This window comes from Bactrocera latifrons, unplaced genomic scaffold, assembly GCF_001853355.1.
Source record: "Bactrocera latifrons isolate USDA-ARS-PBARC rearing strain unplaced genomic scaffold, ASM185335v1 scaffold_202, whole genome shotgun sequence".
NCBI classification, from domain to species: Eukaryota; Metazoa; Arthropoda; class Insecta; order Diptera; family Tephritidae; genus Bactrocera; species Bactrocera latifrons.
The window spans coordinates 194883-209025 of NW_017535542.1; the positions used below are offsets into that span (position 1 = coordinate 194883).

Here is a 14143-nt window from a genome sequence, read left to right on the forward strand (position 1 = left end):
TTTTTTTTTAAAAAAGTTATCAAGCTCTTAAAAAATCACCCGATATAAGTATACTTAGTAGAAAACAGTGAATGTAGAACTCTTACATAATATTAATCGCAACTGAAATTAAGTGTATACTCAGAAATACAACCACATCCTCACCACCGCACAATGCACTTTAGTAATCTTAACTGCTGAGCTCCTCGGACCACTTTTCCGCTTCGCAGTTGCCTTTATCACGACGCCATTGAATGCTCTGTACTTTGTGCTCGCGCTAATCCGCCTTTTTACTTATGTGCGGTTGTATGTGTTGTGCCGTCAGTGGCGGAGTCGTGACTCTGCTGCGCAGCGAGTGTGACGAGCTCTCATTAACGATGTGTTTGCGGGATCAAATGTCAGTGGAAGCAGCCGCAGCGCGTAATTATCTGCAGTCAGCAACAGTTGCTCGTCGCACACAAACACACACACACCCACACACACTCACASAGGCAAAGAGCATCGCTCTGGCCATGCGCTGGTGCAGCGTTCATTTCCACTAATTGTTTGTTAGCTTATTTGTTTTCACTCAGCGTGTTTTGTGTGGGCTTTTTGCATTGCCTTCCATACACTTTAGTTTTCATTTCACCGCAACACAGGCGTCTACAATTGCGATTGCTGTTTCCCCATTGGACTTTTCTTGCGCACTAATAACGGGCAATTGTTATAACAGTTGTTGGCGCTATACACTTGTGAGTGCTTGAATATGTGTGTATAACGGCATGTTTAGTTGTTGTTTAATTGCTTTCTGGTTTTGTGGTCGCCGGCGCCGCTTTGTTGCATGTTGCAGCTGCTAATACAAGCGTTTTTGTTGCTGGCCACCACGTGGAAGCGCGCTCACACACAATGCCATTAACAAATATGTTTGTTACTTTGTTTGCTTGCTTTTGCGTTTTTGTAATGAAATTAAACTGCTCCATTAAGATATTACTAAGTGTGCACATGCAAATGACAGTTTTTATGCGTTTGCAATTGCGCGCTTCGAATATCGTGTGCATTGGCGCGTTTATCGCATTTCCCTTTGATATGACATTTCAATTTCAATTTAGAAATGCTTGCAAGTTCAATGCCGACGGCTGCATTATGCATTTATGTCCATTAGCGGCTAATGATTGGAAACTTTATGAAATTACTTTTTATCCCGTTCGAGTGTAGCAATGTAAGCTATAATTCCCATTATAAATCCCCTTAAATATTTTATAGATTTTTTTGACTAAAGTAACAATAATGCTGGATTTTTTATACGAGCTTTAAAGAGAGGATTGAAATTCGTTCATCTAATATGTTTTTACAAAATGTGTGGAGAATATGAAAAAACATTAACTTTGGCCGCATCGAAGCTGCCAGATGTGTAGTGAGCGTTACGATCCAAATGTGTTGGTAGCGAAAATTTGCCGTGATTTTGTACCATTTGGTCGGCTCGACATTTGTCAAAGATGCCAAATTCAACAACCTTACAGTCATTGAACAAACATCATATTTTTCATTCGGTTGAAAATGTCAAATTTTGTACCGAAAAATGATGCTTTGCGGAAAGCATTCATTTTTTGTTGCCATTTAGCGGCAAGTGCTGCAGAGTCAAATAGAATACTTGCCAAAACATAAGGTGATCACGCTGTATCAGAAGCAACATGCCAAAGATGGTTGCAATGGTTCCGAATTAATGATTTTGATGTGAGAAATGAAGAACGTGGAAGACCACCAAAATAGCTTGGAGGCGCCGAACTGCTAGCATATTGGATAGAGATGATACTTTAAGTCAAAGGCAAATGCCAGTCATGCTGAATGTTGCACAACAAACAATTTCAAACCGCTTGCAGGATATGGGGAAGTTGTAAAAGTGTGGAAAATGGGTGCTACATGAGTGAATGAAAAACAAATGGAAAGGAGAAAAAATACTTTTGAAACTTTGCTTCAGAGACACCAAAAAAATAACTTTTGCATCGAATTGTATAAAATAAATTGTATAAAATAAATTGATTTATTTTTCGAAACCAAAACGGATAAAAAAATAGATTAATCCAGACAACCATTAACATCGGCTACAAAGGCAGTTCGATTCGGTAAAAAGCAAATTATGTATTTAAGAAGTTGTGGTGGAAATATCTATAGGCACAGACTTCTCCATTGTCCAGCTTTTGCAAGACTGAGGTTGCAACATCTCGGCAGTCATACCTTCGTCCTTTTATGATCAGTTTAGTAAGAGTTCTGAGTGAGATACTTGTTAGTATTAACCTTCTGACCAAACCTAATCTTTTAGTAAATATAGATCACACATTTTTGATCCTCTTGCATACAACCAGACCATCTTCGCCTACGCTAGATGAGGTTCACTGTTTCAGCTGATGAACTATTGGATTCATACTCTGTCAACAGTCACGATACGTTGCAGACATTACTTTGGATTGCGCTTAAATAGCGTCAAACCCTGCTTTGCTTGTAACAAGTAGGCTTAAAAGTTTGTAGGCTACCATAGCATAGAAAATCTTTTACTTTTTTTGTTAAATAAATATTTTTTTTATGCAATATAGTCAACTTCGAGAACGATACAACGACGGTTAATAAATTCTTCAATACCATTTTCATAATACTTGCCGTAACTTATTTATGACAGGACTTTTTTTTTCTTCTTTTCCAAATATAACCGTTTTTAGCGATTTTGTTGTTCGGAGTGAAACTCGTTAAACCATTTTTTTTCTAGTCATCTTCTGGTATATTTTCTTCTATTTCATTAAACGAATTATATTAAAAAAAAAAAAACAAGAATCAAATCACCGACTGATATTGCTCATTTTCTATTCTTCTGAACTCTCCTGAGACCTTTACTTTCACAGGCGCTAAACAGCAGCCGTCTAAAGAATCGATAATACATTTAACATCAGACCGCCTCGTAAAAGTTTCGTTCACACAAAAAACGTACACCCTTTATGGTGTATCCGAATTTCATATTTATTTAACCTACCATATTGGAAATGCATAACTTTGTTGTTGCACTTTATTTTTATTATTAATATTAAATAAAATGATTTTTATTGACTTTCTGCAGAATTGTTCTCGAATTGTTTTGCATGTGTGCATGTATTTGTGTGTGGATGTATGTATACATTTTAAATGAATTTCCAATGCAAAAATATGCAATTTACATATTGTATTACTACAGAGTTCACACCTTTTAATTGAGCAAATAAAATAATAACTATATTAGTCATATTTATATACGTGATTTTCATTTATAACAGTGAATTGATAATTAAATATTTATTGACACACGGCAAAGTGGTTGATTATTAACTCAATTGTTTTCATAATATTTTGATGAATTTAAATTAGATATAATAAAAGTGGATGACGCTGGTATGTTTGTGGTCATTTCACAGTTATTTGACTGCTTCAAAAGGCTTATTAATGAAAATTTCATTACAATAATTAATAAAAAATCACCTTTCCGCTTTTTCGAATTGTTGTTGCCAGTTCGGGTTGTGATGCATTTACGAGTTTCAAAAACTAAAAAAGTGAAAATTTGCACCGCTATCTACTTGCAAAATTTGTATTAAATTTAATTGCCTATGGCAATTAATGGTATTGCCATAGCGATTATTATCTATTAATAGTGTCACTAAGTACCTATTTGACTAGCTGAAGTACCCGTTAAGCTTTGACACTTGGCGGCACTGTTATGAGAAGCAATTATTGAATAATAAAAATGTCAATATTTATGCAATAATATATATGTATATATAAATACTGTCAATTCTCAAGCAATTAATTTTAGCTATAAAGCGGAACTAATTAGATATGGCAGCACTGAATGTGGTTTAGAAGTACTGTTAAGACTTTACTCATGCCGTTAATGCTTTATATATTGTATTAATACAGATTTGTTTCGAATAAATAACAGTTTTTTGTATTTTCACTAAGCAAAATTATTATTATTTTTTCTTATGTGTCTCTATGTCTTGCAGCAAATCACAAAGTCACATACTAGGATGGCATGAAACACTTCACAAAAGGTTAGTTTGAAAAATTTCGTTTCTTCTTCTATGGAAATAAATGTATTTTCGAATAAAGCCATGTCATTAAGTGCCATAATGAGTAAAACATTTTGCTGTCTTAACGTTTATTTAGCTATATTTGACATAGAACTTACAGCTTGAAAAAATACGATTAATCTCTAATATGGGCCTAGTTTATTGCAGCGATTTTGGTGTTAATATTATTTAAGTATTATTCTAAAAATAATTTGCGGCACAGTATTTTTTAAGTTTTGATCACAGTTCAAATGTAAATATATATATATATAACGTTGATTAGAAGCGAACTTCGAGGCATACTTTACAAAATGTCTGTATAACCGAATCCCTTAATAAAAAGACAAGAAGGTTTGCCAGGTCACACCAAAGCTGATGAGCTGTTAAGAAAAAGTGCTTTTGCACCCATATTAGTGAAAATAAGCCAACTTAATCTAACATCGCCTAAATAAGCAGACACTATTGCTCTCTGCAATATTATAACAGAAAACCATTCGCAGGAAACAGAAAACGAAATTCACTTATGTAGTTACAACATATGTATTGTTGTAATTAGCACAAAGCTACACTGTTATGAGTACAACATTTTCTCTTATTTTCATTGAGATAACTCAAATATTGGCCGATATATTCAACATAAAGTCATCCGGAAGTTGGAGTTGTATTAGGTAACGAGTTTTTCAATAAAAGCGGTTAAAAAGCGGTTTGATATCAATGAATTCTATTTATGGAACTCGGTTCTTTTGCATGACCACCTCGGGCACGTTTGCAGAAGTCTAGACGCTGAACCAAATTCTCGACGGTTTTCAAGCATAAAACGGCTGATACTGCCGTAGTTTCACGTTCGATATACTTACAAAGTTCATCAAACTTCGCTGGCTTTTTGGCATTTACCATAGGCTTGATGTAGCCTCACCGAAAATAGTCCAAAACATGAAATCCCACGACCGAGACGGTCAAATGACTTTACCATTTGGTTTTCAGTAAATCGATTTTGACATGCATTGCGTGGCTCATTCATTCGGGGCGAAAATATTCGGTTATCATTGAGCGGTAGCGATTGCCATTCACAGTGAAATGCCGGCCTTGATCATCACGGAAGAAGTATGACCCAATGACGCTGCCGCAGCAACCGTATTTTTTCGCGATGCAATGGATACTTTTAAAATTATACGTACGAAAGCACTTTCACAGGAATAACTAATTTCATTGATATCGCAAGCAGATTTTGATTTTCCATGGTGGAATGGCAAACCTTACTGAAGAGAAATATCGGAAGCGCGGGAAAAAGTATGGCGAGGTTATTTCCATCCCTATTGGTCTACTTTTGTACTGTGCTATTGAAAAACCGTTACTTACATAATATATATTATAAAAAATCAAGGTGAAAGGTCAAGTGAAGGTTTAAAAATCTAGGTTAGGCATATGAGGGCTAAGGGAGATATTGATCCGATTCTCGACCCACTTTTGATACAAGCTTATATTATTATCAAAGACAACTTTTTACCGAATTTTAATAATGTATCTCACAGATTAACCGATATTTTTGGCAAGAAATCAGCCATACGGACTGAAGCCCACAAATTTTACGTCTGGGTTTCTGAAAAGTTGTAGTCTGATTTCCATAAATTTGGGACGTAATATAAATCTAGAGGGCAAAGTTTTATCCGGATACATTAAGTCGTTCTTGATTTGCAGACTGGCAATTAAAACAATCTTATGAAATTTAAAATTTTGCTATATGGGAAGTAGGGGTGGTTGTAGTCCGCTACCGCCCTTTTCACAACTTGACTTAGGTTCTTCAGGATTATGTTATATACCGAATTAATCGGTCGTGCGGTTCCCGAGATATGTGATTTTTCTTAAAAGCGTGTTATGCCACGCCCATCGTAGAATTTTGACCCCAGCTCTTACGTGCTAAATGAAACACTCTCAAGCTCTGGTATTTAGATATCGGCAGTTCAGACACATAGGCGGATTCTTATTGAGAAAAGGTCGGGTGTAAAATTTCAGATCGATATCTCAAAAACTGATGGACTAGTTTGCACTTAGGTTTTATTCAGAAGGATGGACAGAAGGGCAAAGAGACGAATGGACTGGTGGAGGAAAAGATAGACGGACACACGGACATGGCTACATCGACTCAGTTCTGTATACTATACACACTATATATACATTTTTTAGGGTCTCTGGCATTTCGTTATGGGTGTTACAAACATCGTGACAAACTTATTATACCTTCTTCAGTGTTTCAAATGGGTACGGTATAAAAAAGTACGGTGTTCAAGTCTGTCTTTGATTAAGGCAGTGTTCAAAAATCATTAAAATCTGAACTGGATGGCAGCATGAAAAATGGCCAATTATAATTAGGGTTAAGGCCTTATCAAAATAATAGATTTGAGTTAAAAGAATTTTTTATGATTTCGGGTGAATGTTCGCAATATGTGAAATAAATTATTCAACATATATTTTTATTATAACAGGGAATACTTATTTTTCAACTTAGAGTTTATACAAATTCATTTCCCCTTTACTACTCTCTATTAAATATGTGTGTATTAAACATTTTTCATCAAGCGTTTATTCTGAAAGCTGGCACGTCTCATTGTTCCCCAAATCAAATACCTTTGGTCTTTTGAGCGAATGAAATAAATAACCATCGATTAAACGAATTATCAATTGCTCACACTTGCGTCTTTATTGTTATTTATGTACAAGCTTACATTATGAAATACAATTTATGCCGAAAAAATATTTATTACCAAACGCAGAAATAAATCAAAATCCCCAAAAAGTTCCACTTGGCGCTATCAAAAAAGCGCTCGGTCTTCCCCCGTGTATGAAATTTTTTAATAATGGTGTTTGTATGTAAGTAAATAATAGAAGAAGGTGGCGACTAATTTTCAGTTCACGGCGGCCTCTACTGACCCGTATTTGTCTGTTTTTTGCCCTCAATTTTTACTTTCCGCTTTTGATTTGTGGCGGGCGTATACCATACAAACACACATTTATGTGCGAGTTCTAGCTAATTGAAGCGCTTTAAGTGCGCCGCAAAGTAAATATTATTGAGTGTAAATATGTGTTGCATATTAGGGTGAGTCAAAATATGCAGAGGAAAAATTATAATACAAATTTTTTAAACATCTCAAACATTAAATATACATATGAATGAATTTTTTAAATTGAAAAAAAAAAATTAAATTTTTCTGTCTTTAAACTATTACAAATGCAACCGAGAATTAATTAGTATATATGACACTTTTTTGAGAATTCAAAATAATAAGTCATATTAACTAATTTATTTAGTTTTATTTGAATTTTTGAATTTTTATTAAATGTGATATTATAAAAAAGTGCTTTTTGGACATGTGATTTTCAAGAAAATATAAAACTTTCATATATTATTATTGCCAAGAAGTTTGCTTTTTATAAATACAAGTATAAGGGTTCGCAATTGCCTTCAAAAAATAAATTCGAGACAAGCGACTGCACACAACCCACACAAAAAAGTTCAGCGATGCTAATTCGTATGATCGTAGAGACCACGTCACGCGAGATAGTGTGCTCGGCAATAGTAAATGAACTAAAGGTCATTCACATCAGCATTCTTCAATTCAGACACAAAAAATTCATTAGTAATGGCTTTACAGAGTTCCTCATTGATTATTATTATGAACGACTTCATTTTCGAAGAAATGTGGATCAATGATTTCCATAGATGACACCAGTACGTTACTATTTAAGCATGTTACGGCGTCTCAACATTTTTTTTTAGATTATCATCACTACAAATGCAAACATTTTAATTATTAATGTGCCAATTCAACCAAAAGTGAGCTTCATAAGCAAAATTTTTTTGGCATTCGGACCCATTTGCCGAGTTAGACTTTTTAAGCGCGTAAACTAAGATCTTTTCGCAGAATCTTCCATGCAGTGGATGCCAACAGCTCTCTACCGCTCAAAAATTACGGATTATTTTTGGCCCGAATTCGAGGGTATGGGCGAGCTGAGTCGATTTAGACATGTCCGTCTGGGACCTGAGTCTAGTGAGGGTTTGTGGGAAAAACTTTTTTATTTGACGAAAAAGCTTTTCGACATTTGTCAAGGGATATTCCCTAAGAAAATAATGTCATCTCCGGGGAAGTTGTTCAGATCGGATTACTGTAACATATAGCTGCCATAGAAGCTGAACGATGGGAACCAAGTTCTTGTGTGGAATCTTTTGTATTATGGCTTCGCTGTATATAGGCTTGTATTAATCCATAAATTATATGCATAATTTTTCTTGGCTCACCTTAGTGTGTGTGTATATTTTCTATTATGCGGCGCTTTAAGGTTATAAATTGTAACACTAAATATTTTTAACTCGCTCTTTTCACTGAACGCTTTTGTGTGCGCTTTTCTTGTTTGCTTGTTATAATTTGTATGCGTTGTTTGCATTTGTTGTTGTTTTTTCTCCAGTATTTTTTTGATTCCACGGCTTCTCGGCGACATAATCAATTTTAAACGATTTATATGCCATAAAAGCAAAGCAAAAGATATCAATATATAAAATATAAAATGTTTGTATATGTACTTGTGTATGTATGTATGTGTATATCCACTTACTTATGTATATGCATGTATTTATGCAAGGGCGTCGATATTTTGTGAGTTTTCGTCGCAAGTCATAAGTATTTTACAACAAAAAAACTCATTTAAATATACAAACACACTCACATACATATGCATACAATATGTATGTAAATAAGTTTGTGTGCGCCCTATTAATATATGACGGCTGACTGCCCATCTTATCGCCAGCGTCGTGACCAGCCAAATACTGATATAGCCTCTTAATTGAAATAGAATTATAACTCTCTTCCGCTCTGCCTCCCTCTCATGCATTGTCTCCCTCTCTGCTAGTCTCGCTCGCTCCCCGCTCCCCGCTCCACGCTTGTAAGCTTTGACTTTTATGTGAATTCTGCTGGCGTTATGTCACAACTTTTCCGGCTTGGCGCTGAGGTAAAATGCATTGAAGTGTAGCTAATTATTTAATTAAAACACTTGTGTTTCATCTGACCTAAGAACAAGTTTTTGTTTTGCTTCCAAAGTGCATGCGCTTGTTGGACTTCACTTGAGTAACTAATGGAAAATTTATAAAATTTTGGATAAATCCGATTATTAAGTTATACACGCATGTGTTTGGGTGTTCGTATTCTTATGAATGACTTCGTTTGGAGTAGAAATAGATAAATAGCCTTGAATTGACGCTTAGGAAAATCGAAGCTTCCGTGCATATTCATATATCTATGTGCTTGCTGAAGGAAAATGTTATCAAGGCAAGACTTCAAAGACGCGCAATTAAATACAAAATTCGTGATTAGAAATCAGATATGTTTGTACGAATGCGCCTAGATAACTTCTGACTTCTCAAATTGCTGCATGTGTTTGCTCAAATTTATGAAATTAACGAATATTTTATATTCTTACATATTTCTCATGGGAAGGATGGAGTCATATGTAGAAGTTCACGCAAGTGAGGGAAGTTCTCTGATCGCGATTCACTTGGGAGTGGCCAGAAACGATTCTTTTACACATGACTCAAGCAGCTCACGACTTCCGGTCCTTGACTAAGCATCCTCTGAGTAGCCTAAGAACATCCGTTTGAAGGCGAGCTAAAGTGAGAGGGCGAAACATCCCCTGCATATGCTACTTCGAACTGAGTAGGCAATTTAGAAGAAAAGTCCTCTCTTGACAAACCAAAATCAAACTCTACATGTCACTCATAATTCCCGTCCTGCTATATGGTGCAGAGAGCTGTACGAGATATACGACGATATTGACATAGTTCAGCAAATAAAGCGGCTACGCTGGCTAGGTTATGTTGTCCGGATGGACGAAAACACTCCAGCTCTAAAAGTATTTGACGCAGTATCCGCCGGGAGAAGCAGAGGAGATTGACGCCACGGCGCGAAAAGAAGAAACGACTGGCGCGCGGTTGTTAACTTGGCTATAATCGCGTAGGCGCTGACCACGCCAATCAAGAAGAAGACATATCTCCCTATTAAATAAAGAATTGGTTGTATTTCGAATATCTAAGAAAATATATAAACTTAAAAACATACATTTAATAGAACAAAAAAAAAAAAAAAAACAGGCAATAAATAGATAGATAGCCCTACAAGACTGAATACAAAAGACGCGTGCATAAATTTTACAGCCTACGGATCATTAGTATGTGAATTAAATTATTGTGAAAATTATAAAAGAAAGAAAGGTGTTGCTTTTTGAAGGAGAAAATACAGTTGAATCAAAAACTTACCTTGATGGCAAGCTTCCGTATACTGACGCAGAAAAATCAACCATCAAGTATAGGTATGCTGCAATAGCAGTGAAGGCGGTGAACGCAGTGGTTATCCAAAAGAAATCATAGCTTGAATGACCAATAAGTGAATGTGCTCGAAACAGCACACATTTTTAAGATATGAAATGAACGAATCGAATCTACTCCGAAGCTAATTCCAGAGTCATCTGATTGTATTTTGGACTAATAAATACATTGTTTTTGCATTAATTAGAAGGTTTATTATGAAAATACCTTCTGAATATCAACAAGAAAATATTTTCATAAGGCCACTTTCAGAAAAACCATGATGTTATTGTTTTTGTACGGGTTCACACTTTTGTGGTAAGGTTTGGGTTGATTGTCATCAAAGTTATCTAAGTGGTTAAAATCATGTGAGGACCACGTTGGACTACACCATATTTTGTACGTAAATGTCGGTGACGATTCTGAATAAGTGGGAGTTTAACCTCAACCAGAACGAAGCCTCACTTTAGATGCTCGGAGCAACTGAAGCTATTCGTCTGCAATGTGCAACTATTCACTGGAAGGGAATCGATGAAGGTGGTGATGGTGCCACTGTGAATGACGGTAAGTGGGTGTCTAAAGTTGGTTACATCCAAAATCTGGTTGACAACACCCTCGTTACTATTTTCAATTTCAGTAGGGATCTCCGGAGGCGAGTTTTTCATTAGAAAATCATTCGCCTTAGTCAGAAACAAGTAGGTGGCTTGCCTAGTAAATTTTGAAATATTGCCAAAATATTTATTTTTATTCACGCAGAGCTTTAAATAAGTATATACAATCAAAGTACAAACAATTGTACGAAACGAAATTATAATGTCAAATAAAAGTATTTATGCATTTTAAAATAAAGGTTGCACATTTAGAGACTATCACAAATTCCTTTGGCAGCCTGGATTTTTCTAACACTTTAATAAATATTACATCAAAGCAAATTCAGAGAAACGAGATGAGAGAAATGCGCACTTTTTATGCAAACATTTGTAAGTAATTAATTTTATGAGCAAATGTGGGCGAGTGAAAACTGGTTCATCAAGCTCTTGTGCAATGTGCTCTCAAGATATAACAATTTCTTTTAATATTGTGGCAGGGTGTCTATTTTATTCATTGTGATAACGTTGTCTTTTGTGTGCGCCTCCTGATTTCGCCTTCTATATGTCGACTAGTGCTGTATTGCGTCTGCTATCTTTATTCATTGTAAAGTGAAAATTTCATGACATTGCTTTGATTGGAAGTGAAGTTATTGCGTTTTAAGTGTCAGTATGTTTGTGTTATCGGTGCGAAAATGAGCTTCGAACAAAGAGTCAACACGATAATGCGCCGTCTCATCGAACGACGCTTATGACCGATTAGTTGACAAAAAATCACATTTTATCCATTAAGCACTCCCCGTATTCACCTGACATAGCACCGTGCAACTTCTTGCTTTTTGAAAAAATTGAAAGGAAAGCGTTATGCAGACGTTGAGGCCATTCAAAAGGCTTGCACCGGCATACTGGCGGCCATACCGGCCAACGAGCTAAAACACTCGTTCGACATGCTTTTGGACCGTGCAGAAAACTGTATTGAAGCAGAAATTTTGCCGAAAAAAACATTTTTTCTTTCTATTTAGCAAGATATTCACGTATTAAATAAGATTGTAATAGGTATTTAATTTTTTTTTTCGTGCATACTAACAGGTTATTTAAAAATTCACCCAATCCTATCTCCTATTTGCATAACACAGGAGTTTCAAACTTCTCGTGAGCTTATACAGGATACAAGAGGTCTTGTGAAAAGACCCTAGCAACACTAAAATATGTCTTGGGTAAATTTTCTTTCTTCAAGGTTGATATACTGGTTATAGTGATCTTCCAACTGATCGATACCCCTCTTGTGGTACCATTTGTTCTTTGCTTCGAAATAAGTCTCAGTTTCGGCGATCACTTCTCCCTTCCAAGAAATTTTTTTGTCCAGCCAGCATTCTTTCGTTGGCTCGAAAACGTCTGATCTTCTGGGAGCTTTTCAGATTCAGATTCATATTTATCTTAAGCATATAAATATACAGAAAGTAGCAAAATTAGCAGCACTAGCTCGAGGCCATCAGCTGGTCTTTACACCTGGGAACTTTTCAATAACCTGTCAAACTAGGCATTCTCTTGTATTTCCGAAAAGAAGGATCTGGATTCAAGTTTTTATGGAATGCGTAAGATTATTCTCCTCATGCGCAAGTTCTTCGAACTTTGAATTTGGTATTATACATTACTATAAACTGTAAATATATATCAAAAGATATTCATACATATATGTATGTACTCAGTTGAAAGACTTGAACGCCCATAGAATTCACTAATGAGGTCAACTATTAAATTTTCACACGCTGACAAATGCGACTATGCGACCACTGCTTGAGGCAACATTCTTTATACGCACCACAAGTGATGACAAGAAATTAATTTGTATGCAAAAGCGAAATGAATTCCGTTAGATGCCCACATACGTTAATTAAATACCTACCTACTTAGCGTGAGACATAAAAATGAGATCAGAAGAGAGGGAGAGTGTACGAGCAACAAACCATGAGCATAAATAAGTCAGCGCAAGCATTAAATTAGCAAGACTGCCGGCCTGGCCGCCAACACCGCTCCACTCGGTTATTAACGGTTGACACTGGCGCCGGCTTCTGCAAATTAGTGGACAGATTTTGTGCTTACTTCGGCATTCATGTACGAAGTGCTCGGAGACGACAGCTCTAGCTTTGCTGTTTGCTTTCATTTATGGCTAGCGTAACGGTAATGTGTTAAGTGTTCTGCAACAGCTGTGATAATGATTTTGCGGGGCTTTGACGTTGTGCCACCTTTTTTAACACACATTTAGAGTTTAGGTGCTTCCCGGAGAGACGCATAACTATGATTTGCTCGGCTTACAACAGCCCTTCGACTGCAGCTGTGTGAAATTCGACAATTACGCGGATTTTCTGTAGTCTCCCGCTGCTTTCACGTGGCGTCGCTTGTAAAAGGCACGAATGCCTTAAGCTTACTGCACAGTGGGTTAAAAGGGTTGGATAGAGTGATAAAAAGAATTCTGCGAGGGTGGTACTTACACACTTGGCAGATGTTCGTTTGATTAAAGTATTATATAAAATTTTCGAAGTTTTAGCACTGCTATTTCTGTTAGAGTCACCTATTGATAGATAATGGGAGCTTAACGTGGTATTTCGGACTGTCGTATTGGAATGTGCAATAATACTATCCAATTTTCGCAGAACAAAATAAATATATCTATTTTTTACCCGATATATGTTTACGAAGGTTAATGCTGACTTTGAGAGTTTTATAAACCACCATTTTTTTTAGTATCAGAACTGTGAATTAAATTTTATTTTAACAAGATCGGAGTCAATGAATGACTGACTACAAATACAGGACTCAATTTTATGTTTTAATGCAAGTATTCAACCAATGAATGTTTGTTTAAATGCCTCTGAAAATATCAGAATGCAGTTAATTCAAACTAGCTCTCTATATAAGAAGCTTAACTGGTAAATACTACCCTTTTTTCTTGCAAAGCAACCAACTCTTAGTTTTAAGGTTTGAATTAAACAATTGTACATTAAGCTCAATATTTATTTTATGCTTGAGCTTGAGTGTTTGCTTATACTTATACTTCTACTTGTACTTATACTTATACTTATACTTATACTTATACTTATACTTATACTTATACTTATACTTATACTTATACTTATACTTATACTTATACTTATACT

The 14143-nt window shown here is 35.7% G+C and overlaps 1 protein-coding gene across 2 annotated transcripts in view; it reads left to right on the top strand.

Moving 5' to 3' along the window:
• LOC108968100 (5-hydroxytryptamine receptor 1) overlaps positions 1–14143 on the top strand; it is a 184963-nt gene that overhangs the window by 41486 nt on the left and 129334 nt on the right. The window contains exon 2 of one of the 2 annotated variants that reach the window (XM_018931881.1): positions 3981–4028. The exons of the other annotated variant lie outside the window; for it this stretch is intronic. The gene's annotated coding sequence lies outside the window, so the exon portion shown is untranslated. The remainder of the gene's footprint in view (positions 1–3980; positions 4029–14143) is intronic. 2 annotated transcript variants of the gene reach the window in all.